Source organism: Pan troglodytes, chromosome 1 (assembly GCF_028858775.2).
Source record: "Pan troglodytes isolate AG18354 chromosome 1, NHGRI_mPanTro3-v2.0_pri, whole genome shotgun sequence".
NCBI lineage: Eukaryota > Metazoa > Chordata > Mammalia > Primates > Hominidae > Pan > Pan troglodytes.
The window spans coordinates 17,063,063-17,087,325 of NC_072398.2; the positions used below are offsets into that span (position 1 = coordinate 17,063,063).

Genomic DNA, 24,263 nt, shown 5'->3' on the forward strand with positions numbered 1-24,263 from the left:
TGCTGAGCTTGATGGGTGTCTGGGTCAGTCCAAGTGAAAGCAAAGAGAGGCTGGGATGAAGGGTGCAAAGGAATAGTAAAGAAAGCATGTTTGAAATCTAGAACAGAATAATGGGTTGTAGAGGCAGGTATTGAGGATAGGAGAGTATATGGGTTTGGCATCATGGGGTGGATAGGCAAAACAATTTGGTTGATAAGGCGCAGATCCTGAACTAACTTGTGAGGCTTGTCTGGTTTTAGGACAGGTAAAATGGGGGAATTGTAAGGAGAGTTTATAGGCTTTAAAAGGCCATGCTGTAGCAGACAAGCGATAACAGGCTTTAATCTTTTTAAAGCGTGCTGTGGGATGGGATATTGGCGTTGAGTGGGGTAAGGGTGATTAGGTTTTAATGAGATGGTAAGGGGTGCATGATCGGTCGCCAAGGAGGGAGTAGAGGTATCTTATACTTGTGGGTTAAGGTGGGGGAATACAAGAGGAGGACGCAAAGGAGGCTTTGGATTGGGAAGAAGGGCGGCAATGAGATTCAGCTGTAGTCCAGGAAGAGTCAGGGAAGCAGATAATTTAGTTAAAGTGTCTCAGCCTAATAAGGGAACTGGACAGGTGGGGATAACTAAAAAGGAGTGCTTAAAAGAGTATTGTCGAAGTTGGCACCAGAGTTGGGGAGTTTTAAGAGGTTTAGAAGCCTGGCTGTCAGTACCCACAACAGTTATGGAGGCAAATGAAACAGGCCCTTGAAAAGAAGGTAATGTGGAGTGGGTAGCCTCCGTATTGATTAAGAAAGGGACGGGCTTACCTTCCACTGTGAGAGTTACCCGAAGCTCAGCGTCCGTGGTGGTCTAGGGGGCTTCTGAGGCGATCAGGCAGTGTCAGTCTTCAGCTGCTAAGCTGAGAAGATCTGGGAAGGAGTCAGTCAGAGAGCTTTGGGCCAGAGTTTCAGGGGCTCTGGGAGTGGCTGCCAGGTGAGTTGAACAGTCCGATTTTCAGTGGGGTCCCACACAGATGGGACGCGGCTTAGGAGGAATACCGGGCTGTGGGCATTCCTTGGCCCAGTGGCCAGATTTCTGGCACTTGTAGCAAGCTCCTGTGGGAGGAGGTTCTGGAGGAACGCCTGGCTGCTGCGGTTCAGGAGTTTGGAAGTTCTTGTGTGCTGGAGATGTGGCTGGGGTTTGTCTCACAGTGGAGGCAAGGAATTGCAATTTTTTTCTATTACTGTACACCTTGAAGGCGATGTTAATTAAATCCTGTTGTGGGGTTTGAGGGCTGGAATTTAATTTTTGGAGTTTTATTTAATGTCGGGAGCAGATTGGGTAATAAAATGTATATTGAGAATAAGACGGCCTTTTGACCTTTTAGGGTCTAGGGCTGTAAAGCCTCTCAGTGTTACTGCCAAACAAGTCATGAACTGGGCTGGATTTTTATATTTGATGAAAAAGAGCCTAAACGCTATCTGATTTGGGATAAAGAAAAAGGAGCATTCACCTTGACTATGCCTTTGGCTCCAGCCACCTTTTTAAGAGTAAATTGCTGGGCAGGAGGGGGAGGGCTAGTCACGGAACGAAACTGTAAGCCGGACCAGGTGTGAGGAGGGGAGGTGATAAAAGGATTATAGGGTGGAGGAGCAGAGGCTGAGGAAGAATTGGGACCTAGCTCAGCCTGGTGAGGAGCAGGCTGGGGAGGAAGGGAGAGGTCAGATGGGTCTGTAGAAAAGGAAGATTAGAAAGACTCAGCGATGCTTGCGGTTGGTACTGAGGGGACAGGTGGGAGGGAAAGAAGGAAGGTTTGGGACAAGTTGCACTGGGCACAGAGACTAGGAAGGGACTGATGCGTAAAAGAATGCCTGGATGTCAGGCACCTCAGACCGTTTGCCTATTTTACAACAAGAAGTATTTGGATTTTGTAGGATGGAAAAATTCAAAGTGCCATTTTCTGGCTATTTGGAACTACTGTCAAGTTTGTATTGGGGTCAAGCAGCATTGCAGAAGAAAATAAGGCATTTAGGTTTGAGGTCAGGTGTGAGTTGAAGAGGTTTTAAGTTTTTGAGAACACAGGCCAAGGGAGTAGAAGGAGGAATGGAGGGTGGAAGGTTGCCTATAGTGAAGGAAGCAAGCCTGGAGAAAAGAGAGAGTAGAGAAATGAAGGGAAGTTTGGGGGTTCTTACCTTCCAGAAAAGTGGGAAAAGGGGTTGGGGCACAGAGATAAGAGGTCGGGGTGTGGAAATAAGGGATGGGGTGCAGAAATAAGGGGTCAGAGCACGGAAATAAGGGGTTGGGGCATGGAAATAAGGGATTGGGGTGCAGAGATATAAGAGGTTGGGGCACGGAAATAAGGGATTGGGGCAAAGAGATACGAGGTTGGGGTACTTGCCCCTCCTCTAGAAAAGCAGGACTTGCCACTAAGGGTGAAGGAGAAGGGGTTGAGGGGTACTTGCCCCTCCCCCAGAAAAGCAGAGAAGGGGTAGAGACAAGGAGAGAAGGGGTTGGGGTACTTGCCCCTTTCCCAGAAAAGCGGGACTTGCCGTTAAGGGTGAAGGACCAAGGTGGGCGTCCCTGCATGGTCTGACACCTTTGAAATGTGGGTGAATGATCAGAGAGGCATCCCTGCAATGATGAAACACCAAGGGAAGTCTGCCTTCCCAGTCCGTGACCGGCGCCGGAGTTTTGAGTCCATAGTTAAAATGTGTCTCCTTTGTCTCTCCCAGAAAATGAAAGGAATTGAAATTAAGAGAAGGGAGAGATTGAAGAGTAGAAAGGAGAAAGTGGTTGAGGGACAGTGAGAGAGGTTGGAGAAGAGAGTAAGAAGAGGCCGCTTACCTGATTTAAAATTGGTGAGATGTTCCTTGGGCTGGTCGGTCTGAGGACCTGGGGTCGTAGGTGGATCTTTCTCATGGAGCAAAGAACAGGAGGACAGGGGATTGATCTCCCAAGGGAGGTCCCCCGATTCGAGTCACAGCACCAAATTTCACGCGCATCCATGTGAAGAGACCACCAAACAGGCTTTGTGTGAGCAACATGGCTGTTTATTTCACCTGGGTGCAAGCAGGCTGAGTCCGAAAAGAGAGTCAGCAAAGGGAGATAAGGGTGGGGTCGTTTTATAGGATTTGGGTAGGTAAAGGAAAATTACAGTCAAAGGGTTTGTTCTCTGGCGGGCAGGAGTGGGGGTCACAAGGTGCTCAGTGGGGGTGCTTTTTGAGCCAGGATGAGCCAGGAAAAGGACTTTCACAAGGTAATGTCATCACTTAAGGCAAGGACCAGCCATTTACACTTCTTTTGTGGTGCAATGTCATCAGTAAAGGTGGGGCAGGGCATATTCACTTCTTTTGTGATTCTTCAGTTACTTCAGGCCATCTGGGCGTATATGTGCAAGTCACAGGGGATGCGATGGCTTGGCTTGGGCTCAGAGGCCTGACACCATGCCTGGCTAATTTCTTTCCCTTTTCTTTTTCATAGAGACATTTTGTATGTTGTCCAGGCTGGTCTCAAACTTCTGGGCTCAAGCAATCCTCCCACCTCGACTTCCCAAAGTGCTAGGATTCCATGCATGAGCCACTGTGCCAGCCTAATAAGTAAAACTATTTCTACACACAGATTACATTATTCTACACGTATGAAATTTCCCAAATAATCCACTGAAAAAGCTACTGATGCTAATGAATGAATTCACTTATTAGCTGAAAGCTGAAAGGCACCACATCAACACAAAAATCAGTAGTTTCTGTATAACAGTAATGAACTAGCTAATAAAGAAATTACAAAAGAAATCTATTTACAATAGCATCAAAAAGAATACAATACCTAGGAATAAATTTATCCAAGGAAGTGAAAGACTCATACATTGCAAACTAGAAAACATTACTTTAAAAAACATCAAAGAAGACCAAAATAAATGAAAATATTCCTATGATCATGGAAGACAATATTTTTAGGACATCAGTACTACCCAAAGCAATCTATAGAGTGAGTGTAATCCCTATCAAAATTAGAACTTCCCTTTTTTGCAGAAATGGAAAAGCTGAGCCTCAAATCCATATGGAATTTCAAGTCTTGGAATAGCCAAAACAATTTTGAAAAAGAACAAAGCTGAAGGATTTATATTTCCTAATTATACAACTTTCTATAAAGCTACAGTAATCAAAAGTGTGGTATGGACATAATGATAAACATATAGACAAAATGAATATAATTGAGAGACCCAAAATATTCATTTATCTATGGCCAATTGATTTTCAACAAGGATGCCAAAACCATTCAATGGGGAAAAAGTTGTTTCTTCAACAAATGGTGCTTAGACCATACACACATGTGAAAGAATGAATTTGAACTTCTTCACACCATGTGCAAATCTTAACTCAAAATGAGTCAATGATCTAAATATAAGAGCTAAAATCACAAAAATCTTAGAAGACAACGTAGGGTTAAGTCTTTGTAACCTTCAATTTGGCAATCGATTCTTAAGTATAATACCCAAAGCACAAGCTACAAAGGTGTTGGACTTTATAAAAATAAACAATTTTGTGCATATGTGGGCATAATCAAGAAAGTAAAAAGACATCGTACAGAATGGGAGAAAATATTTGCAAATTACAGATCTCATATGAATTCAATATTGAGAGTGTATAAAGAACTCTACAACTCAACAGCAAAAAGAAAACCCCATTAAAAAATAGGCAATGGATTTAAATACACATTTTTCTCAAGAAGGCCCATAAGTACAGTAAAAAATACTCAACCTCATTAGTCATTAGAAGAAATGCAAATCAAAACCACGATGAGGTACCACTCAACACTAACTAGAATTGCTAAAATCAAACACCTGTAATCCCAGCACTTTGGGAGGCCGAGGTGGGCGGATCACCTGAGGTTGACAGTTCAGGATCAGCCTGACCAACATGCAGAAACCCTGTCTCTACTAAAAATACAAAAATTAGCCAGGCATGGTGGTGCATGCCTGTAATCCCAGCTACTCAGGAGGCTGAGGCAGGAGAATCGCTTGAACCCGGGAGATGGAGGTTGTGGTGAGCCAAGATTGTGCCATTGCACTCCAGCCTGGGCAACAACAGCAAAACTCCATCTCAAAAAATAAGTAAATAAAATAAAATAAAAAATAACTAACCAAAAGTGTTAGTGAACATGTAAAACAATTGGAACCCTCATATGTTACTGGTGAGAATGTGAAATGGTGCAGCTGCTGTGGAAAACAGTTTGGTGGAGCCTCAAAGTTAAACATAGGGGCCCAGGCGCAGTGGCTCACGCCTGTAATCCCAGCACTTTGGGAGGCTGAGGAGGGTGGATCACCTGAGGTCAGGAGTTTGAGACCAGCCTGACCAACATGGTGAAACCCCGTCTCTACTAAATACAAAAAATTAGCCAGGCGTGGTGGCGCATGCCTGTAATCCCAGCTACTTGGGAGGTTGAGGCAGGAGAATCGCTTGAACCCAAGAGGTAAAGGTTGCAGTGAGCCAAGATAGCGCCATTGCACTCCAGCCTGGGCAACAAGAGCGAAACTCTGCCTCTCTCTCTCTCCGTCTCTGTGTATATATATATATACACCCCTAAAGAATTGAAAACAGGTACTCAAACAAGTACATATACACATCTGTTCATGACAGCACTATTCACAATAGCCAAAAAGTGGAAACAGCTCAAATGTTCATCAAGAGATGAATAAAGAAATTGTGGTATATACATACAGTGAAATATTATTTGTCCATAAAATAAAACAAAGTACTGTACATGCTACCACATGGATGAACCTTGAAAACATGCTAAGCAAAAGTAGCCGGACAGAAGAGGTCATGTATTCTATGAGTTTATTCATATGAAATATCCAAAATAGATAAACCCAAGGAGATAAAGTGCAGGCTGGTGGTTGCTAGGGATGAGACAGGAAGGAATTGGGAGAAACTGCTTATTATTTATGGGTTTTACTTTGGAGTTATGGACATATTTGGAACTAAATAGAGATTGTGGCTGCAAAACATTGTGAATACATAAAATGCCACTGAATTGCTCACTTTAAAATGGCTAATTTTGTATGAATGTCACCTGAAAAAATTATTTTTTAAAAAAGAAAAATGCCACTCTTCTCAATAGCTTATTTTAAAATTAGCTGAACTTTTGTTTCTATCCAATCTGCAAAAAGAAATCAATAATTTCACATTTAGCTGGCTAATGTTAATATCATCTATTAGCCAATGTGGGCATTATCCGGTTGCATTTGGGTAATATATTTTTCTTCATGTCATTAGGGACCTCAGTTAATAATTCTGATCACCAGATAACCCTAATTGTAGCTAAATCTGACAGCAGATGCCACAGCATATCTTTTCTTTGTTCCATAATTGGTTAGCTCTGGGTTAGGCACAGAGTAAGCATAATCTGGGAATATGTCTTAAAATAATTATCTAAAACCAGGACAATGCATTAACCATGTGCCTTTTCATTTCTGGTAAGTGTCGTTTGTGAGCTTAGTGTTTCAACCGCTTGTATGTTCTCTATAAATTTCATGGCATAAAAGTATATGTTTACTACATGTTATCAATGGAGAAATACTCTGACTTTATTGCAACTATTATAACCAAAAAAAAAAAATCACAGAATGAGCTATGTGGGGAACCTTGATAGGTAAATTGATGCCAAGCCTTTGGCATCTTGTCACCTGAGCCTGAACCCATGACCTACTCTGTTGTGTGCATTGAGAGTTGAGTTAATGCCATTGGCAAGCAAGGCATTGAATTAGATAATCTCAAATGATAACTCTTTAATCTCATTATGAAACAACTGGTCTTGTCTAATTGTTTCCCTATTAAATGTCATAATCAGATTCAAGATGGTGAAAAAATACTGACTTGGTAGCAGGATGCTAAGTCTAAATTGTATTATTAATAAACTGCAAGTATTACATCAGGAGTCAAAAGGGTAGAGTTTACTCAGAAGGTGGCAATGAACAAAAATGCTCAGCAAATTGCTTGAGCTTCTCAACTGGTGTTGGAATATCTGGTAGTAGATAATAATAACAACAATAATTCGTGATTAAATTCTTACAGAGTACTGGACCCTGGATTAAATGATTTATCTAGACCGATTTCATTTTTATAAGGAGAGAAACAAAAAGGTTAAAGATCTTATTTTTATTTGGCAGATCCATGATTCAAATCCAAGTTTCTGTGACTCTACAGTCTTTAAATGCTTATGTAACACCATGTTCCAGATCCTCTCAAACCATAACTTGGAATACTCTACGTCTCCAGAGAGATCAGGCATGCAATGGAGTGAGACTGTCTTTCTTGCTAACTTCAATTTGATTTAATGAAAGATAGGAACTAAACAGGTAATTTATACAACTAGCTAGAACTTTTAAAACATAGACATGCATTGCTTAATGATGGGGATACATTGTGAGAAAAGCATCCTTAGGTGATTTAGTGGTTGTGAAAACATCACAGAGCGTACTTAGACACACCTAGAGGGTATAGCTCACTCCACATCTAGGCTATGTGGTACAGTCTATTGCTCCTAGGCTACAAATCTGTAAAAGTGTGCCTATGCTCAATACTGTAGGTAACTGTATCACAGTAGTAAGTAATTTTCTATCTAAACGTATATAAACATAGAAAAGGTATACAATAAGTATAAACAATAAAATAGGTATACAAAATAAAAAATGGTCACCTGTATAGGGCACTTACAATGAATGGAGCTTGCAGGGCTGGAAGTTGCTCTGGGTGAGTCAGTGAGTGGGTAGTGAGTGAATGTGAAGGTCTAGGACATTACTATACACTACTGTAGACCTTATAAACATTGTACACTTAGGCTACACTACATTTACTTAAAAAATAAAGCAATTGCACTACAAGGTTGCAATAGCTACATCACTAGGCAATGGGAAATTTTCAGTTCAATTATTATCTTATGGGACCACCTGTATATGTGGCTCATCATTGACCGAAACATTATGCGGCACATGACCGTATCTCTGAGATTTCTCACCAGGCTTCTGACAAGTTACGGATAAAGAAAAAAACAAAATCCCTCACTTATACTGGTAATTGTGCCTCATGTCCACCAAATGTTTGGTTTTTAAATGTCGATGGGCTGCATTTTTATGCCACAACCTGCCAGTTTGGGATATACATTAATTATATCTTTGGCTCTACAATACCTCAGTGGGTTGGAAGAAAAGAGGCTCACTTTAGTTTTGGTTTTTTTTTTCTTTTATAATTTCAATGTTTAGAATCAGGGAGTACGTGGGCAGGTTTGCTACAAGAGTATATTGCATGACACTGAGGTTTGGGGTACTAATGATCCTGTCACCCAGGTAGTGAGCATAGTACCTAGTAGGTGGTTTTTAGATCCTTACCTCCCTCATTGTCTCCCCGCCTTAGTAGTCCTCAGTGTCTGTTGTTCTTGTCTTTATGTTCATGTGTACCCAGTGCCTAGCTCCAACTAATAAGTGAGAACATGCAGTATTTGGTTTACTCTTTCTGCATGAATTTGCTTAGGATAATGGTCTCCACCTGCATCCATGTTGCCACAAAGGACATGATTTCATTCTTTTTATGGCTGCATAGTATTCCATGGTGTATATGTACCATATTTTATTTTATACCCAAAGGAAAATAAATTGCTCTACCAAAAAGACACATGTGCTCATATGTTCATCACAGCACTAGTCACAACAGCCAAGTCATGGAATCAACCTAGATACAGCCTAAGAGCATCTTATTCCCTGGCCCAATTCATGCCAGATAAAGAACAACTTTAAATTAACATATGACTCCAGCATTTCTGCTATGAAAGCCATTGAGTGGGGGATCTAATTCTCAATTCACTTCAACTCAATTCTAATAAAATCAAACTCAGTAAATATTCACTCTGTGCCTACTACAGCTTGGCATCACCTGGGACAGATGTAATAAGAATAAGGTCCCTGTTCTCAAAGAACTCACAGGCAAGTATTGAAGTCAGTTGAGTCAACATGAATATCACTCTGGTAGACAGGGGCTGAGACAGAGGCAGAATGTACCAAGGGAAGAGTGGTTGTTGATCCAACCAGGAAAAAAGGAGGGATTTCCAGAGAAGGTCCTCAATGAGCTGAGTTTTGCAGGGTAAGTCTTATCTTGAATGGATAAGAAGACTGTCAAAGGGAACAGCATGTGCAAACTCGAAAAAGGAGCAAGTCAGGCCATAAGCATTCCCAATTCTTTTGCCTCCATCATAGTCACCTAGTCTGGAGTGGCCTTTTAGCAGAATAGTTGGCCCAGGGGCAAGTGATATGACATAGCAGGGCTGTTCAGGAAACCATAAGTAGTTCTAGAAAAGGAGTCTAGCCACATGGTCCTAACCCATCCCTGCACCTTCAATTTTGATTCATCTACCTCCCCTGCATCTGTGTCTCTACCTACCCACAATTCCTCCTTGGCTGAATTTATCCACCACCATTCATATCTACCCGTGGTTTAGAAAATGACTAATAAAGAACCAGGGCTCACAAGTGGGACTGGAGAAATTGAGAAAAGCTTTACATTCTATTTTTTCTGACTAAACTAAGATAAAAAGTCTTTCCCAGCAAGATACTATTATTATTCTTGGACAGTTCTCTATTTTTAAAATTTGGGCCAGATTATGCTTCTTGCTTTGGAGTTAGGTCAGCAAAGATCATTCTCCTTCCCAGCCCACTTTATTTTAAAAATCTCCATCTGTATTGAATTTGAACTTGAGCAGGGTCTGTTTCTGAGATTATCTTGTCACAGTTGACAATGCTCTAGTGCCCTCTCCCTTGATGTTGGTTGGTTTATAGGGTTTATTGCCAGGTTTAAAAGCTAACTTTCTGGCCTTTCATCTTTGTATGTTCTTATAACAGAAACTCAGAGCAAAAAGGGGTTTTAAAAAAAGGTCCCAGAGAGGGGAAAAAATAGATGAACAGACTATTCATCTAAATATGCTTAGTCTGATATCAAATAAATATATATTTTAGGGGAAAGAATTACAGTATAAACAGAAACATCTCAACCATCTGTCCAAAGTTCTTCCAATATAATTACATCACACTGTGGCTAATGGCTGGTTGTTGATCCAGATATTTGAAAGAGAGGGTAATACCCTCCTGGGATCTCACAGCCATCCACGGCTTCCTGCCTCATTACCACTTACCAGTTTTTTATCGACAATTAGGATTAGTGAAGAATCCAAAGCTTTCACTGGGAGAAACAGTCTCTGATTTAGTAAGTTAAATTAGCAACTGAGAATGCCTCAAACCTCAGCCTGCATGGTTTAAAGATTTCTTTCTTAAGATAATAGTAAATAAATTCAACCAAAAAAGTGCCCAGGGAAAATGTTGGAGAAAAATCTTCCATGATGACAAATATTAATCATCAAACTCAAGTGTTTAAGTACTTCAAGCTTCAGTCAGCCTCCTCCAGTTATTAATATTAAAATGTCCTTTCTCTCTAGTCTGCATGCAAGAAGAAAGCATTCAAGTTTCAGGCTTTTATCGATGAGTTAAGACAAGAAGATGGCAGACTCTTTTGTTTTTTCCCCTGGAAGTGAAATCTACTTTGTCTATTCACCTTCTGGAGTTTCTGGTGGTATATATATTCCTTCTGTAGAGTCGCTGAGCTGAACACCCTCCAGAAACTCAAAAAAGAGGCAAGTCAGGCCCTAAGCTCTCCCAGTTCCTCTGCCTCCGTTATAATCCCCCAGTCTAGCCTGGCCTCTTAGCAGAACAGTTGAGTTTATTTATTTGATCATCTTCACCTCTTTCTTGACAGCTGACTTATCTGAAGCGTTCCTCCTAGGTGATATTTCTTCTACTGGGTCAACAAAAAGCAAGGGGCAGAATTTCAGCCACTTCCAAAGCCCCATAACCCAAATCATTAGGTCTCCCCGAGTCTGTTTATGTTCCCCCTTTTATAAACACAGACGCAGCATGGTAGTGGTGTGGAGGTGATGACAAAAGCTTTCCTTTCTCACCTCCTGCTAGGTTTTTGGCACTTTATCCCTAGCATTCTGCAGCCGACTGCATGGATTCACAGCTGGGAACTGGGAATACAAATCGCTCAGAGAGCTGAGAGGTGAAAGGGCAGCTAGAGTCTCCACAGGGCTCCCAGAATCCCACTTCCCATTCCCCTTATTCCGCTCCCCTCCCCCCAGGGTTGTCACCAACATTAGCCGCTACTGGTAACTGTAGCAGCTCAGGGTCAGCGTTTGCCGCCCCCATGCCAGGCCACTGAGTCAGCGAGGACTGCAGATTGGGGGTGGGGGCCACACTGATCTACTACGCAGAGGCACACTTGTGAGCGGACCGGCTACAGGCGAGGGAGAGGAGTATTGACATTCTCCCCTTAGGAGGGGAAAGGGAATGGTCTTGAGGTCTGCAGGGAGAGATCACAGCTGCAGGCCCCAGTCAGTTCCCTTACTCAAGCTAAGTCAGCGGTGTTCAGGCGCTGTTCAAGTCTTGCCCAGCCCTGGTGCCAAGCTATTTCTGATGTTGCATTTCTTGAGGCTAGACTTGAACAGTAAGCATCATTCCTCCAGCCCATGTGGGGTCCAGATGTATATGGCTGAAGGGGAATTCTTTTTACTGCTTCTAGAGGCTCTGGGTGGATAGAAAAATTACTTCACATTCCAGTGTGTTATTTATATGCATTCTTCAGCACTCCATGATAACATGACAAGCGCCCTGAGAATTGGGAATAGAGTTTGTAAAGGAGTTGAGCTGACTCAAGTAAAACAGTGAAGAAAAAAGAAAGACTGGAAACAAATTTGGAGGACTCGACAGAAGGGAGACAAAGAAAAGTAGAAAAGAACTGAGGGCTGGATTTGGGAAGACCCTTGGTTTAGTCAGCTGTTTGTATCATCATCATTAATGGGCAGCATCCATTCAATGGAAGACAGGTAGGAAAATAGTTTAATTGACTTGAGAGAACTCAGGCAGCCTGTAACCATGACCATCAGTCATCTTTCCCTGATGTCGACAATGGTAACAACAGTAACAGTATTAGAGGAATAACACATTTTCCTAGAACTCCCACTTTCAAAGATTCTTTTCTCACTCATTTCTATAGACTTTCATGGGCACTATTTCATTTGCCATCTTCAGTTCTCCATCCCCACCCCAGGGCTCAGAAAGAAGGCTGGGCTTATGGAAAAGGCAAGGGCTGAGAAACAGACAGATCTTGGTTCAGATCTCCACTGTGTGACCTTAGACAAATTACTAAATTCTGACTATCTTCAGGTTTCTCATCTGTGAAATGGAAGGAAACAATGTGCACTCACATTTGGTTGGGTGGCTTAAAAGAAGCATGCATTAGCATTCAACATATGGTAGCTATTGGCTTCAAACCCATTTTACACACCAGGAAGTTTATCTAACATCACCCACAACTCTGTACTCCAAGCCAAAATGGCTTACTGAAGTCTGTTGCCTCCCAGCCTGCAAATTAAAATAAAATAGGATCCAAGGAGCATTGCAGCATAATAGAATGCATGACGACATGGAGTGAAGACACCTTGATTTGTCCTAGCCCTTCAAGTGCTTACAGAATTGAGATAATTTATATGAAGCACTTAACATAGTGTCTGGTATATCAAAAACACAATATCTAAGTGTCCTTTCTCTCTTGCTCCACATTCAGTTGGATAGGAAATCTCATTGGCTCTACCACCTAGATATATTCTCTTATATATGTGCATGTGCATGTATGTGTGTGTGAGGCATGGGAATGAGTTATGCCAATATGGGTGGGAGGAGACAACTTATATATACGTATATTCTACTCCTTTCCCCAACTCCCACTGCTACTGTCTGATCTAAGACACACCATTTCTGGCCTGAATGATTGACTATAGCCTCTTAACCAGGCTCCCTATTTGTTCTCTACTTTCTGCTGTCTGTACTTTGCAGCCAGGGTAATATTTTAAAACATAATTCAAACCACGCCACGCCTCTGCCTTGAGCATTCCAAGGGCTCCTGACTTCATTCAGAGCAAAAGCAAAAATCCTTAAAATGGCCTACAAAGTCCAGCCTAATGTGGCCTCCCCGCCTCCCAGCCCTTATTTCTCTGAGCTCTGACACACCTCTCACTACCCTCCCCCAACTTACTCTACTGTCCCCAACCCCGGGGCCTCCACAGCCAAACCTGGTGTGGGCTGGCTTCTCTCCCTGCTGTCCCTTCCTACTCATATCCGCCTGACTCATTCTCACACTTCCTTGACATCTTTGCTCAAATGTCACCGTATTTAAAATTGTATCTGCTCTGGCTCCCAGCTCTCCTGGTTCCCCTTAGCCTGCTCTCTTTTTCCCACTGCATCACCACTAACCTACCAGGTAAGTGACTTATTAATGGTGTACATTGTCTCCCTGCCGAGGTGTAAGCTCCATGATGGCAGAGATTTTTTTGTCTGCATGTTTGTAGCTATATCCTAAGTAACCCAACCAGTGTCAGCCCACAGTAGGGACTCAACTGGTATTTGCTGAATAAATTAATAAGTGGTCATCATCTTTAGAGAGAAAATCTCAACCTCTAAGAGTCTGCAACTCTCCTTTTTCTTTGTTTTACAAATAGAGTGGGGAGGAAAAGAAAAAGTATGATCATGATCTGAAAATTTCTTTCAGCTCTGGAAGTCAATTTAAATTTACTAAAGCATGAATTTATTCATTCATCAAAGGAATATTTATTGAACATTTACTAAATGCTGAGAATACTAAAAAAGTGAATGCAATAGATTCCCTAATATTCCTAATTTTGTGAGAGAAGTAGACTTGTAAACCAGTAAGTGAAGGATACTTAGACAGGTGTTACAGAGTGAAATGAGTGTGGATTCAGAGAAAAGTCTCTAACTTTTCTGGAGTGATGAGTGAGAGTTGGAAGGCAGAGGACAGAGGCAGAGGAAAAATGCATTTGAGAAGACTTCGTGGAGATTTATCAGTTGAGGCTGCAAAGATGGATAAGAATTTGTAGGTTGAGAAAGAGGGATGATATTCCAGGCAAAGGCATGAGGTTCCTGAAGGGGTAGGGTGGGGCGGGGTGGGAATGGTAGGCTTAGGGTAGAGAGGGAACTGAGGCTTTACTCTGCCACTCATGGGAGCCTCTGGTTTGATATTAAGTAGGGCAATTATATAATCATACATACATTTCTAATACATCACTACGATGTGAAAAATTGGAGGTGGGGGGAATAAAATGGAAGGCGACAGCAATGCTATGGTCATCTCATGTCAGGGTCTTGAGCCTAGGGCTCAAGAGTCAAATACTTCGTAAAGGTCACATTCTAAATATATTATTACTTTGTAATCTGCTTTTCCTTCAGTTAGTATAAACATCTTTTCATGTCCATCTATATAGAGATGGACATGAAAAGATGTTTATACTAATCTGTATATACAGATAATATATGCTAATCTATATATACAGATAGCATATACAGATAGCATATACAGATAGTACATACTAATACTGTACAGATTAGTATGTACTATCTGTATATACAGATATAGATGGACCTGAAAAAATGCTTATACTAACTGAAAGAAAAGCAATTACCCTTAATGACTGCACTATATTCCATTCTCCAGTGTATCTAATGTATTTAACAGGCCCCTTATTGCATATGAAGATATCTTATGAGTTTTTAGCATCTATGTCTACATTCATTGCTTTGATTATACCTATATTAGAGTGCAGTCTAAAATAGCCCTAAATAACTTTGACAGATAGTAACTTAGAAATCACTCTTTATGGTAGACAGCATCTCCATTTGATGGATGTGAAAACTAAGCTTTAATGGAATAATTCCCTTGCCTAAAGTCACAGAGCTACTAGTGACCCACCGTGATTTCAACCCAACATATGTGTGGCCTTTGAAGCTCAGCTTATTGGATTAACATTTTGCATAAATACTCATGGAATCCTGTGTCTGGAAAATACTTTATAGTTGTATAATCCATTCTCCCTCTAAGGTTTTATAAGGTGGGCAAAGCTCTAACTGAGGATATAGACCTTTTGTATTTTGACCTCCTTAGTAGACCAATTTTACCCTAAATTAGGGAGCCAGTGACCAGCCCCAAGCACAGTCACTCCTAACCCTCAGGTAGATGGATGCCTTCACAAGGAAACATACTCTATCAGCACCCTGACCCCAGAGGCCCTGATCTTCTGTCCCAGGAATATGTGTGCAGGTGGGATCTTAGCAAGCACATGCTATGAGCTGAACCATTGCTTGCAAGTGTCTTCATCAGGCACTGTGCCTGGTACACACAATTATACACAGCACTTGTCCACGCCTCTTATCACCCACAAAGTGCTGCAGATGAATATTCCATCTGATCGCAGCAGAAATCATGAATTTGAAGTCTGCAGCTAGATGACATCATACCCTGAAATGGGAGGAAGAAAATGTCAATTTTCATCTACTAAATGTCAAGCAACCAGCTTGACTGATTGTTTTTACTGACTTGACCAAATAGATAGGTTGTTAAGTCATCGTGTTGACACTGATTAAATCAATACAGTTTGATTTGGAAAGAAGAAGCTGATAACAACCGCAAACATTTAAGCAGTGACCATTCAAATGCTTACTGTGATGTACCCTGCCGTCTTTGTGCATCATCAGAATTCCTGTCCATTCTCACATTAACCCTGTGAGGTGGGCACTCTTACTATGAATATCTCCATCTCACACAAGAGGAAACTGAGTTTAAGAAAAGTTATACATCTTGCCCAAGATCATCCAGGTAGTGAACAGGCCAGAACTTGAGCCAAGGACTTAGCTATTATGCTCTACTGCTATTGCTAATCGCTTGAAAAATGCTGCAGGACCCAGCTCTTGGCGGAGTTGGATGGCTCCACTGCAGCCTCCTGCTCTGCAGGTGAAGGGCAGCAATGGGGCCAAAGTCTTCCGTGGGCCCCCTATCAATAGTGAGCAAATAATCAGCCAGACCACTCTTGCTGTGCTGTCTCAGGGTTTTCTTTTGTTACCTAGTGATAAAAGAGTGTCCTGGAAGTTGCACACAAAGCTAGAGTGAGTTTCTTCATTTGGATTTTTATGCTTTGATGCTTTGAGGTTGGGGGTGGGGAACAATAGAGCTTAAGCCTGGAAAAACTCACTCTGTTGTGTGCCTCACGTGCACAGCTCTGGCCGATGTGTGTGTTTATAGATATTTATTTCCTTGCCTGTGTTGGAATCATTTGAGCCCCCTGTGCTTTGAACTTGAAAGGATCTTCAAAGGGTGACATCCCCTCAGAAGTCTGGACCCAAAGCTGCTTTCTGCCTGCTCTTCCTCTGGTTGCTGAGCATCACAGTGGGTTTAGGTGGATCATCTTTTCTCTCCCCGACTGTGGCCTAACCGTTCTTACAGCTCCAGAATGTCTTAGTGTTCAGTACCTGTCGTGGATCAAACTGTCCTTAGGTCTGGTATGCTTCAAGCAGAAAGAAAGAAGAATGTTGAGTGCTTTAAAAACTTCCGTTTACCTCTTTCTTGCTTATGATTTTTATTTCAACAAGCAAACATATAGTACTTCTGAAAAGCCAGTTCCTGTTTAGCATCTAGGATGGCCATTTTGATACTTGTCTGTCTTCTGTCTCCCACAAAGATACACTGGCAGAAGAAGAGACAGGGGAACCACTGTAAAGAAACTTAGGGGGGTCTGGGCACGGTGGCTTATGCCTGTAATACCAACACTTTGGGAGGCTGAGGTGGGTGGGTCACCTGAGGTTCGGAGTTTGAGACCAGCCTGACCAACGTGGAGAAACCCTGTCTCTATTAAAAATACAAAAAATTAGCCAGGTATGGTGGTGCATGTCTGTAATCCCAGCTACTCGGGAGGCTGAGGTAGGAGAGTCACTTGAACCTGGGAGGAGGAGGTTACAGTGAGCCAAGATTGCACCATTGCACTCCAGCCTGGGCAACAACAGCAAAACTCTGTCTCAAAAAAAAAAGAAAAAGAGAGAAGAAAGAAGAAACAACAAACTTAGGGGGACAAGCAATTTGTAACTCAAAAAAGGAGTTCTAATCCTATTTCTGTTCAGTAGGAAGTCCAGTGACAGGTAGAGGGCCACAACATATGATGATAAGGACAATCATCTGAAGCCTTGGATGACTGCCCTACTTTGGAGGAAGCCTGCTTTGGAGTATTGCAATGAAAGAATGAATGAGCAACCCACCCTGCTTTGCAGGAAACATCGCAATGGGACACACTCTGCAGCCAGACCCAAGGCCATGGCCAGACACAAGAAAGGGTACACAATTTGTGGAGTGTGGCTGTGAGAGGAGGTGAGCTGCAGCAAGAATGGTAACGAACCAGGAGACAAAAGACCCGGATTTTGCTTGTTACTCAGCAGTCCCTGCATCAGCTAAATGCAACTGCAAAGCAAGATCATTCAAAGAATATTAAGAACTTGAGAGCTGAAATCTCAAAAAATAGAGGAATCAAAATTACCAGTGTGGGAAAAATCAAAATTTTGTTAGACTTCTTCATGCTTATTTTATGATTTTGCATTGCATTTGTGTTTATTTGTGCACTGGGGAGTTGAGTGTTAGTAGTTGGCATGCAAACTTTTTGATGCCTAGGACTTCTAAAGGTCGGTCTCACCTGGACTTTATCCAGGAAACTTCCATCTTCCATCTAATTCTTGGGAAGTCTGAGGCCCAGTTTTCTTCTTTGATGTTGGACAAGGTTTGATGGAGTGAGGGGTATGACACGGGGATCAGATGAGGTTTAAACTTAAAAAATCTGGGACCTCAACTAATTTTGACTCTTACATGCTTCCTCCAAGAAAGAGAGATTGCTGATATACACAATATACAGATTGGTTAAAAGAAGAGCCATATTTCAGAAGACTAGCCTGATTGAAAAAGTCTTCTCCTGAAATCAGAAAACCATTTTAACTGCAGGCAGAGGAGGCTTTGTTGGCACTTGGAGTCTACAAAGTGTGAAAAGAGAATAGGTAGGTTTAACCTTAGGAACTATTCCCAGAGATCTCTTAATACTTCTTGTTAGAGATGTGGGAAGGATTGTTTTAAGTATTTCCAGTGAGAACGTCATTGCAATTTCAGGTCTGGAAAACAAAGGAATACTTGAAAAAAAATGCAGATCCACATTTGATTTTTGCAAGCTTTGGTGTTCTCATACCTGGAGGCAAGACCTATAGGAAATGGATCTTCCAGTGCTTCATGCACCATGTAGGAGAGCCAGGCCTCTGTTTCATATTAGATCACTGATGCAGAACCATGATGTAGAGGTGTGTTCTCCTTCTCATTGGGCTTTCTTTTGTGTATTTTATGTAAAGACTCTGTTAAGACCTCGACTCCTTAAAATAGGATTTCCAGTATCTTCCACCCAAGAGAAAGAAATTTATGCCAATCCTTTTCTGCCTGGCTAGTCAACCCTGGGTAAAATCACTCCACCTATACACACTTGTGAAACTAGCCAAGGGGTCCCCGCAGCAGTCAAGAACCCAGAAAGAGCTTGGTAAATTTTGGCTCTCATTTTATTGTTATTTAAGAAGTTAACTAGAATAAAGTAAAGCTATAACAGTTGTCACCACTTGCCATAAAATACCCTTCACTATACACATACAATCTCAGTGGCAACAACACCACAGCCTTTCTAGGCTTGCTGTCTTTACTTAGTGTCTCTTTCCAAAATGAATGCTGGGTTTTTCACAGTTTATTTACCTATTTCATAAATACAAATTCCATAGTCCCACAGATATAATTACCTTCTTCATTCGAGGTGTCTTGTGTTTTTTCAGATGGCCTCAAAGAAACATGCATGATGCTTGGTATGTAACAACGACTAGCTGAGATGAAGAATTATTTAGAGCTGGCAGGGAGAAAAAATTTTGCTAGAGTTCATGATGAATAATTTTGGTAAATGCTCCCAAAGCTAATTAGAACTTAATTAGATACTATCGCACATTATTTGCTGATGGTTTCATGTGTTTATTCATCTTTTCCTTACTGCTTTTTAAGTTCCATGAGCATGGGCCAGGTGCGGTGGCTCATGCCTGTAATCCCAGCACTTTGGGAGGCTGAGGCAGTGGATCACGAGGTCAGGAGATCGAGACCATCTTGGCTAAGACAGTGAAACTCCATCTCTACTAAAACTACAAAAAATTAGCCGGGGGTGGTGGCGGGCGCCTGTAGTCCCAGCTATTCGGGAGGCTGAGGCAAGAGAATGGCATGAATCCGGGAGGCATAGCTTGCAGTGAACCGAGATGATGCCGCTGCACTCCAGCCTGGGCGACAGAGCGAGACTCCATCTCAAAAATAAATAAATACATAAAAATTAAAATAAAAAATAAAAAAATAAGTGCCATGAGAGTAGACATTTTTCACACATATTTAGGTCCACCTTACCTACTACATCTATGCAACATATATGTAATTACATAGTAAATAGTTAAGAATAAAGCCCTTTACCCCAGTGTCCTAGACTTACCACAAAAAGGCTTGTATTAGGCCATTCCTGCATTGCTATAAAAGAATACCAAAGGCTGGCTAATTTATAAAGAAAAGAAGTTTAATTGGCTCATGGTTCTGCAGGCTGTACCAGCATGACTTCAGCATCTGCTTCTGGTGAGAGCCCCAGGAGCCTTTTGGTCATGGCAGAAGGCAAAATGGGAGCAGGCACAGCACATAGTGAGAGCAGAAGCAAGAGAGTAAATGGGAAAACCTGCACACTTTTAAACAACTAGATTTCTCATGAACTCAGAGCAAGAACTCACTTATTCCTAAAGGGATGGTGCTAAACCATGAAGTGGCATGAAGTGTCCACCCCCATGATCCAATCACCTCTCACCAGGCCCCACCTCCAACACTGGATATTACATTTCTTTTTTTTTTTTTTTTTTTTTTGAGACAAAGTTTTGTTCTTGTTGCCCAGATTGGAGTGCAATGGCGCTATCTATCTCAGCTCACTGCAACCTCCACCTCCTGGGTTCAAGCGATTCTCCTGCCTCAGTCTCCTGAGTAGCTGGGATTACAGGCATATGCTACCATGCCCCGCTAATTTTGTGTTTTTAGTAGAGACAGGGTTTTTCTATGTTGGTCAGTCTGGTCTCGAACTCCCAACCTCAGGTGATCCACCCACCTCAGTCTCCCAAAGTGCTAGAATTACAGGCGTGAGCCACCATGCCTGGCCTGGAGATTACATTTTAACATGAGATTTGGAGGGGACAAATATCCAAACTATATCAATGTCTTGTAGCATCCTAGTAACTTAGAAAAGACCCCTTTGAATTAACCAGCTTACCTAAAAGAATGCAATTGACCTTTGTGCTCACACACAGTAGAAAAGTCTGCGAGTAACCCATCTGAACACTGCAGCACCTGACAGCTGCATTTTCCTTGAGGTCCTAACTTTTGTTACAGCTCTGTTTGGAATAATTGTGGATGTGTTATGGCAAAATATCAAGTGAAGGAACCAGAAAAATGAGAGAAATCAGAACTCAGAGGGCGTAAACACACACATACTATTGTTCAATGCACTTGGCTTTAGAGCTGCAGTCTGAACATAAAGCCAAGGGACAAATTCTCTTCTACAGTGAAACTTTCATCAGAAGGTCCCAACAAGACACTTAAGTTACTTTTGCAATGCTCTCATGCCAAAACTAAGGGTATAAATTGAACAATTGATGTCTTTCATAATGGAGAGTTTTAAAACAGTGCTAGTACATTTTAAGCAGTATGTTTTTATCTTCACAGGAGTTCCACAAAGTAGGTTCTCTTATTCTGCTGTCTAGTTCATGCTGAGCTCCATTCACACTGAAGTGCAGGATGCTGCTTCACTTGCCCAGGGGTCACAGGGTTAGCAGGTGGAGGGACAAAGATCCAACCTTTGTCTGTGCACCTTCAATCATCTTTCCAAATCTTTTCTAGCCTCTTCTCTTCTACCTTCCCTCACTCACTTATCATGGATCCACCAAGCAGCTTCCTTAAGTGGAGGTAGAAGGAGGCATACCACCTGCTCCCATATGGGACATTTCTGATTTCATCTTCATCTACATAACAACGTTTTTCCAACTCTGCAGTGCAAAATGTATTTTAAAGTTATTTCTTGGAATAATTATCTTATCTGAAAGTCAATCCACTCCTCTTTTACATGGGATTGGTCTACAAAAAGTAAGATATTTTCTTCAAGGCTTTTTGCTCTTTTCTGCATGTGATGGTGCAGATTCTGGAGGGAATGGTACCACCAAGAATGCTGTCAGATGTTGCGGGAAGTCAGGGACCCCAAAAGCAGGGACTGGATGGAGCCGTGGGAGAGGAACATAAATTGTGAAGATTTCATGGACATTTATCAGTTCCCAAAATTAATACTTTTATAATTTCTTATGCCTGTATTTACTGCAATCTCTGAACATAAATTGTGAAGATTTCATGGACACTTATCAGTTCCCAAAATTAATACTCTTATAAATTCTTATTCCTGTCTTTACTTTAATCTCTTAATCCTGTTATCTTCGTAAGCTGAGAAAGTACTTCACCTCAGGGCCACTATTGTACAAATTGATTGCAAAACGTGTGTTTGAACAATAAGAAATCAGTGCACCTTGAAAACGAACAGAATAACAGCGATTTTAGGGAACAAGGGAAGACAACCAAAAGTCTGACTGCGGAGTCAGGCAGAATAGAGCCATATTTTTCTTCTTGCAGAGAGCCTATAAACGGATGTGGAAGTAGGAGAGATATCACTAAATTCTTCTCCTAGCAAGGAATATTAAATATTAAGACCCTTAATTACATTCGGGGGGAAAAGAATTACATTCCTGGGGGAAAGTCTATAAATGGCTGCTCTGGGAGTGTCTGTCTTACGCAGTTGAGATAAAGACTGAAATACGCCCTGGTCTCCTGCAGTATCCTCAGGCTTATTAGGGTGGGGAAAAAATCCCACCCTGGTGAATTTGAGATCAGACCAGTTCTCTGCTCTCAAACCCTGTTTTCTGTTGTTTAAGATGTTTATCAAGACAATACGTGCACAGCTGAACATAGACCCTCATCAGTAATTCTAATTTTGCCCTTGCCTTGTGATCTTGCTTTGCCCTTTGACTTGTGATCTTTATTGGCCTCAGAAGCATGTGAACTTTGTTCTCCTTTTTTGCCCTTTGAAGCATGTAATCTTTGTGACCTACTCCCTGTTCGTACATCCCCTCCCCTTTTGAAATCCCTAATAAAAACTTGCTGGTGTTGCTGTTCAGGGGGGCATCATGGACCTACCAATATGGGTGTTACCCCTGGTGGCCCAATTCCGCAGTAAAATTCCTCTCTTTGTACTCTTTCTCTTTATTTCTCAGACTGGCAGACACTTAGGGAAAATAGAAAGAACCTATGTTGAAATATTGGTGGCTGGTTCCCCCGATAGGGTGACCTAATCAGTTTCCCAAGGAAGACAGTAGACACCTGTGTCAGGGGCTGAATGTACCTGGGTCCCTCTTAACCCTGTTCCCTTGACATTTAGGGAACTAGCAAGAATGAATGGATGTCCTCGTCACTTCTCCGGGTTTTGGAGTGAAAGATGGGCAGCATCGCTCTTTGAAGATCGCAAAGCTCCTAATCCAGATGCTAATTCCCCTCTCCATCTGCACGTCCCTTGTGGTTCACAGTGTTCTTAGCTCTACAACCTAAGACAGTGAGGGGTCCTCAGTGACCCTTGAAGAGCTTGACAACACTGGCTTGAAATTCCCAAAGCCCTCTCCAAGTGTTCTTCAAATTCTCCAGCAGCTTTTCTTCTCATGGCTACGCTGGACTGTTTCCAAGCACATTGCCCCACTAGGCGTATTCTGGACTCAGACCAGGAACCAAAACTCCTGCTCAGTCTCCATAAGTAAGACTTATCTCTGACAGCACCCAAGGCAGCCAGGTGCTGAGTTGAACAACTGAAGTTTGAGAGGAAGATGGGCTTACCTCTCAGCTACAGCACTTCAGAGGAAGCCTGCTCAGTGCCATCCCGTCACTTGTGATTCACCCCTTATCCAGCCTCCATCACCCTGCATCTGTGAGCTCCCCTTTTCCCATCTCTCCTTCTTTCCTCCACTCAGGTCCATTTTTTTTGATTGATTGATTTTTTACAAATAAACTTAATTTTTTTTTTTTGAGATGGAGTCTTGCTCTGTCATCTAGGCTGAAGTGTAGTGGCACAATCTCAGATTACTGCAACCTCCACCTCCCAGGTTCAAGTGATTCTCGTGCCTCAGTCTTTCAAGCAGCTGGGATCAGAGGTGTGCACCACCGTACCTGGCTAATTTTTTGTATTTTTAGTAGAGATGGAGTTTCACCATGTTGGCCAGGCTGGTCTTGAACTCCTGACCTCAGGTAATCTGCCCGCTTCAGCCTCCCAAAGTGCTGGGATTACAGGCATGAGCCACCACACTCAGCCAAACATAAACTTTGTTTTTTAAGGGTGGCTTACACTGCCCATCACAGCAAAATTAAGCAGAAAGTATAGAGATTTTCCATGTACCTCATATCCCCCCTCCCCTGCCCTACACACAACCTCTCCCATTATCAACATCTCAACCAGAGTGGTCCATTTGTTACAGTGGATACACCTACACTGACACATCATTATCACCCAAAATTCATAGTGAACCCAGTTTACATTAGGGTTCACTCTTGTTGCTGTACATTCATTAGGTTTGGACAAATGTATAATGACCTGTATCTACCATTATAGAATCACACAATCATTGCACTGCTCTAAAAATAGTAGTGCTCTGCCTATTCATTTCTTCCTCCCCACAACTTTGACAACCCCCTGCTCTTTTGATCTTCTCCACAGTTTTGCTTTTCCCAGGGTGTTAAATAGTTAGAATCTCACAGCATATTGCCTTTTCAGATTGGCTTCTTTCAGTAAATGCTATGCAATGATGCTTCCTCCATCTCTTTTTGTGGCTTGATAGCTCATTTCTTTTTATTGCTAGATAATATTTTATTTATCTGGGTGGACTGCAGCTTATCCATTTGCATACAGCAGGCCATCTTGGTTGCTTCTAAGTTTGGCAATTACAAATAAAGCTGCTGTAAACATCCCTGGTGTTCAGTTCCTTTTAATAGCAAAATATCAAATCACTCCCCCTTTCTTCTGCAGAGCCCCTTCCTTTCTCCTCTAGTGATTTGGAGCCTGCTGACATAGCCATTCTCAGGGTCTTACCCATTTTGTGGGCTTTTCTGTGAATGCTTTCAAAGATGCTTTTCCCCAAAGAGGATACCGAAGGCAGCCATTTAGCTCATTCTTTTTTTCACTATGTGACACAGATGCACTAAT

General features: G+C 42.0%; 1 long non-coding RNA gene across 1 annotated transcript; it reads left to right on the forward strand.

The window, feature by feature from the left end:
• Positions 1-335: 335 nt before the first annotated feature.
• Positions 336-24,025, forward strand: LOC129136195 (uncharacterized). Its single transcript, XR_008537541.1, has 2 exons — positions 336-742; positions 22,458-24,025. It is a non-coding gene; the product is annotated as an uncharacterized LOC129136195 (long non-coding RNA).
• The last annotated feature ends 238 nt before the right edge of the window (positions 24,026-24,263 follow it).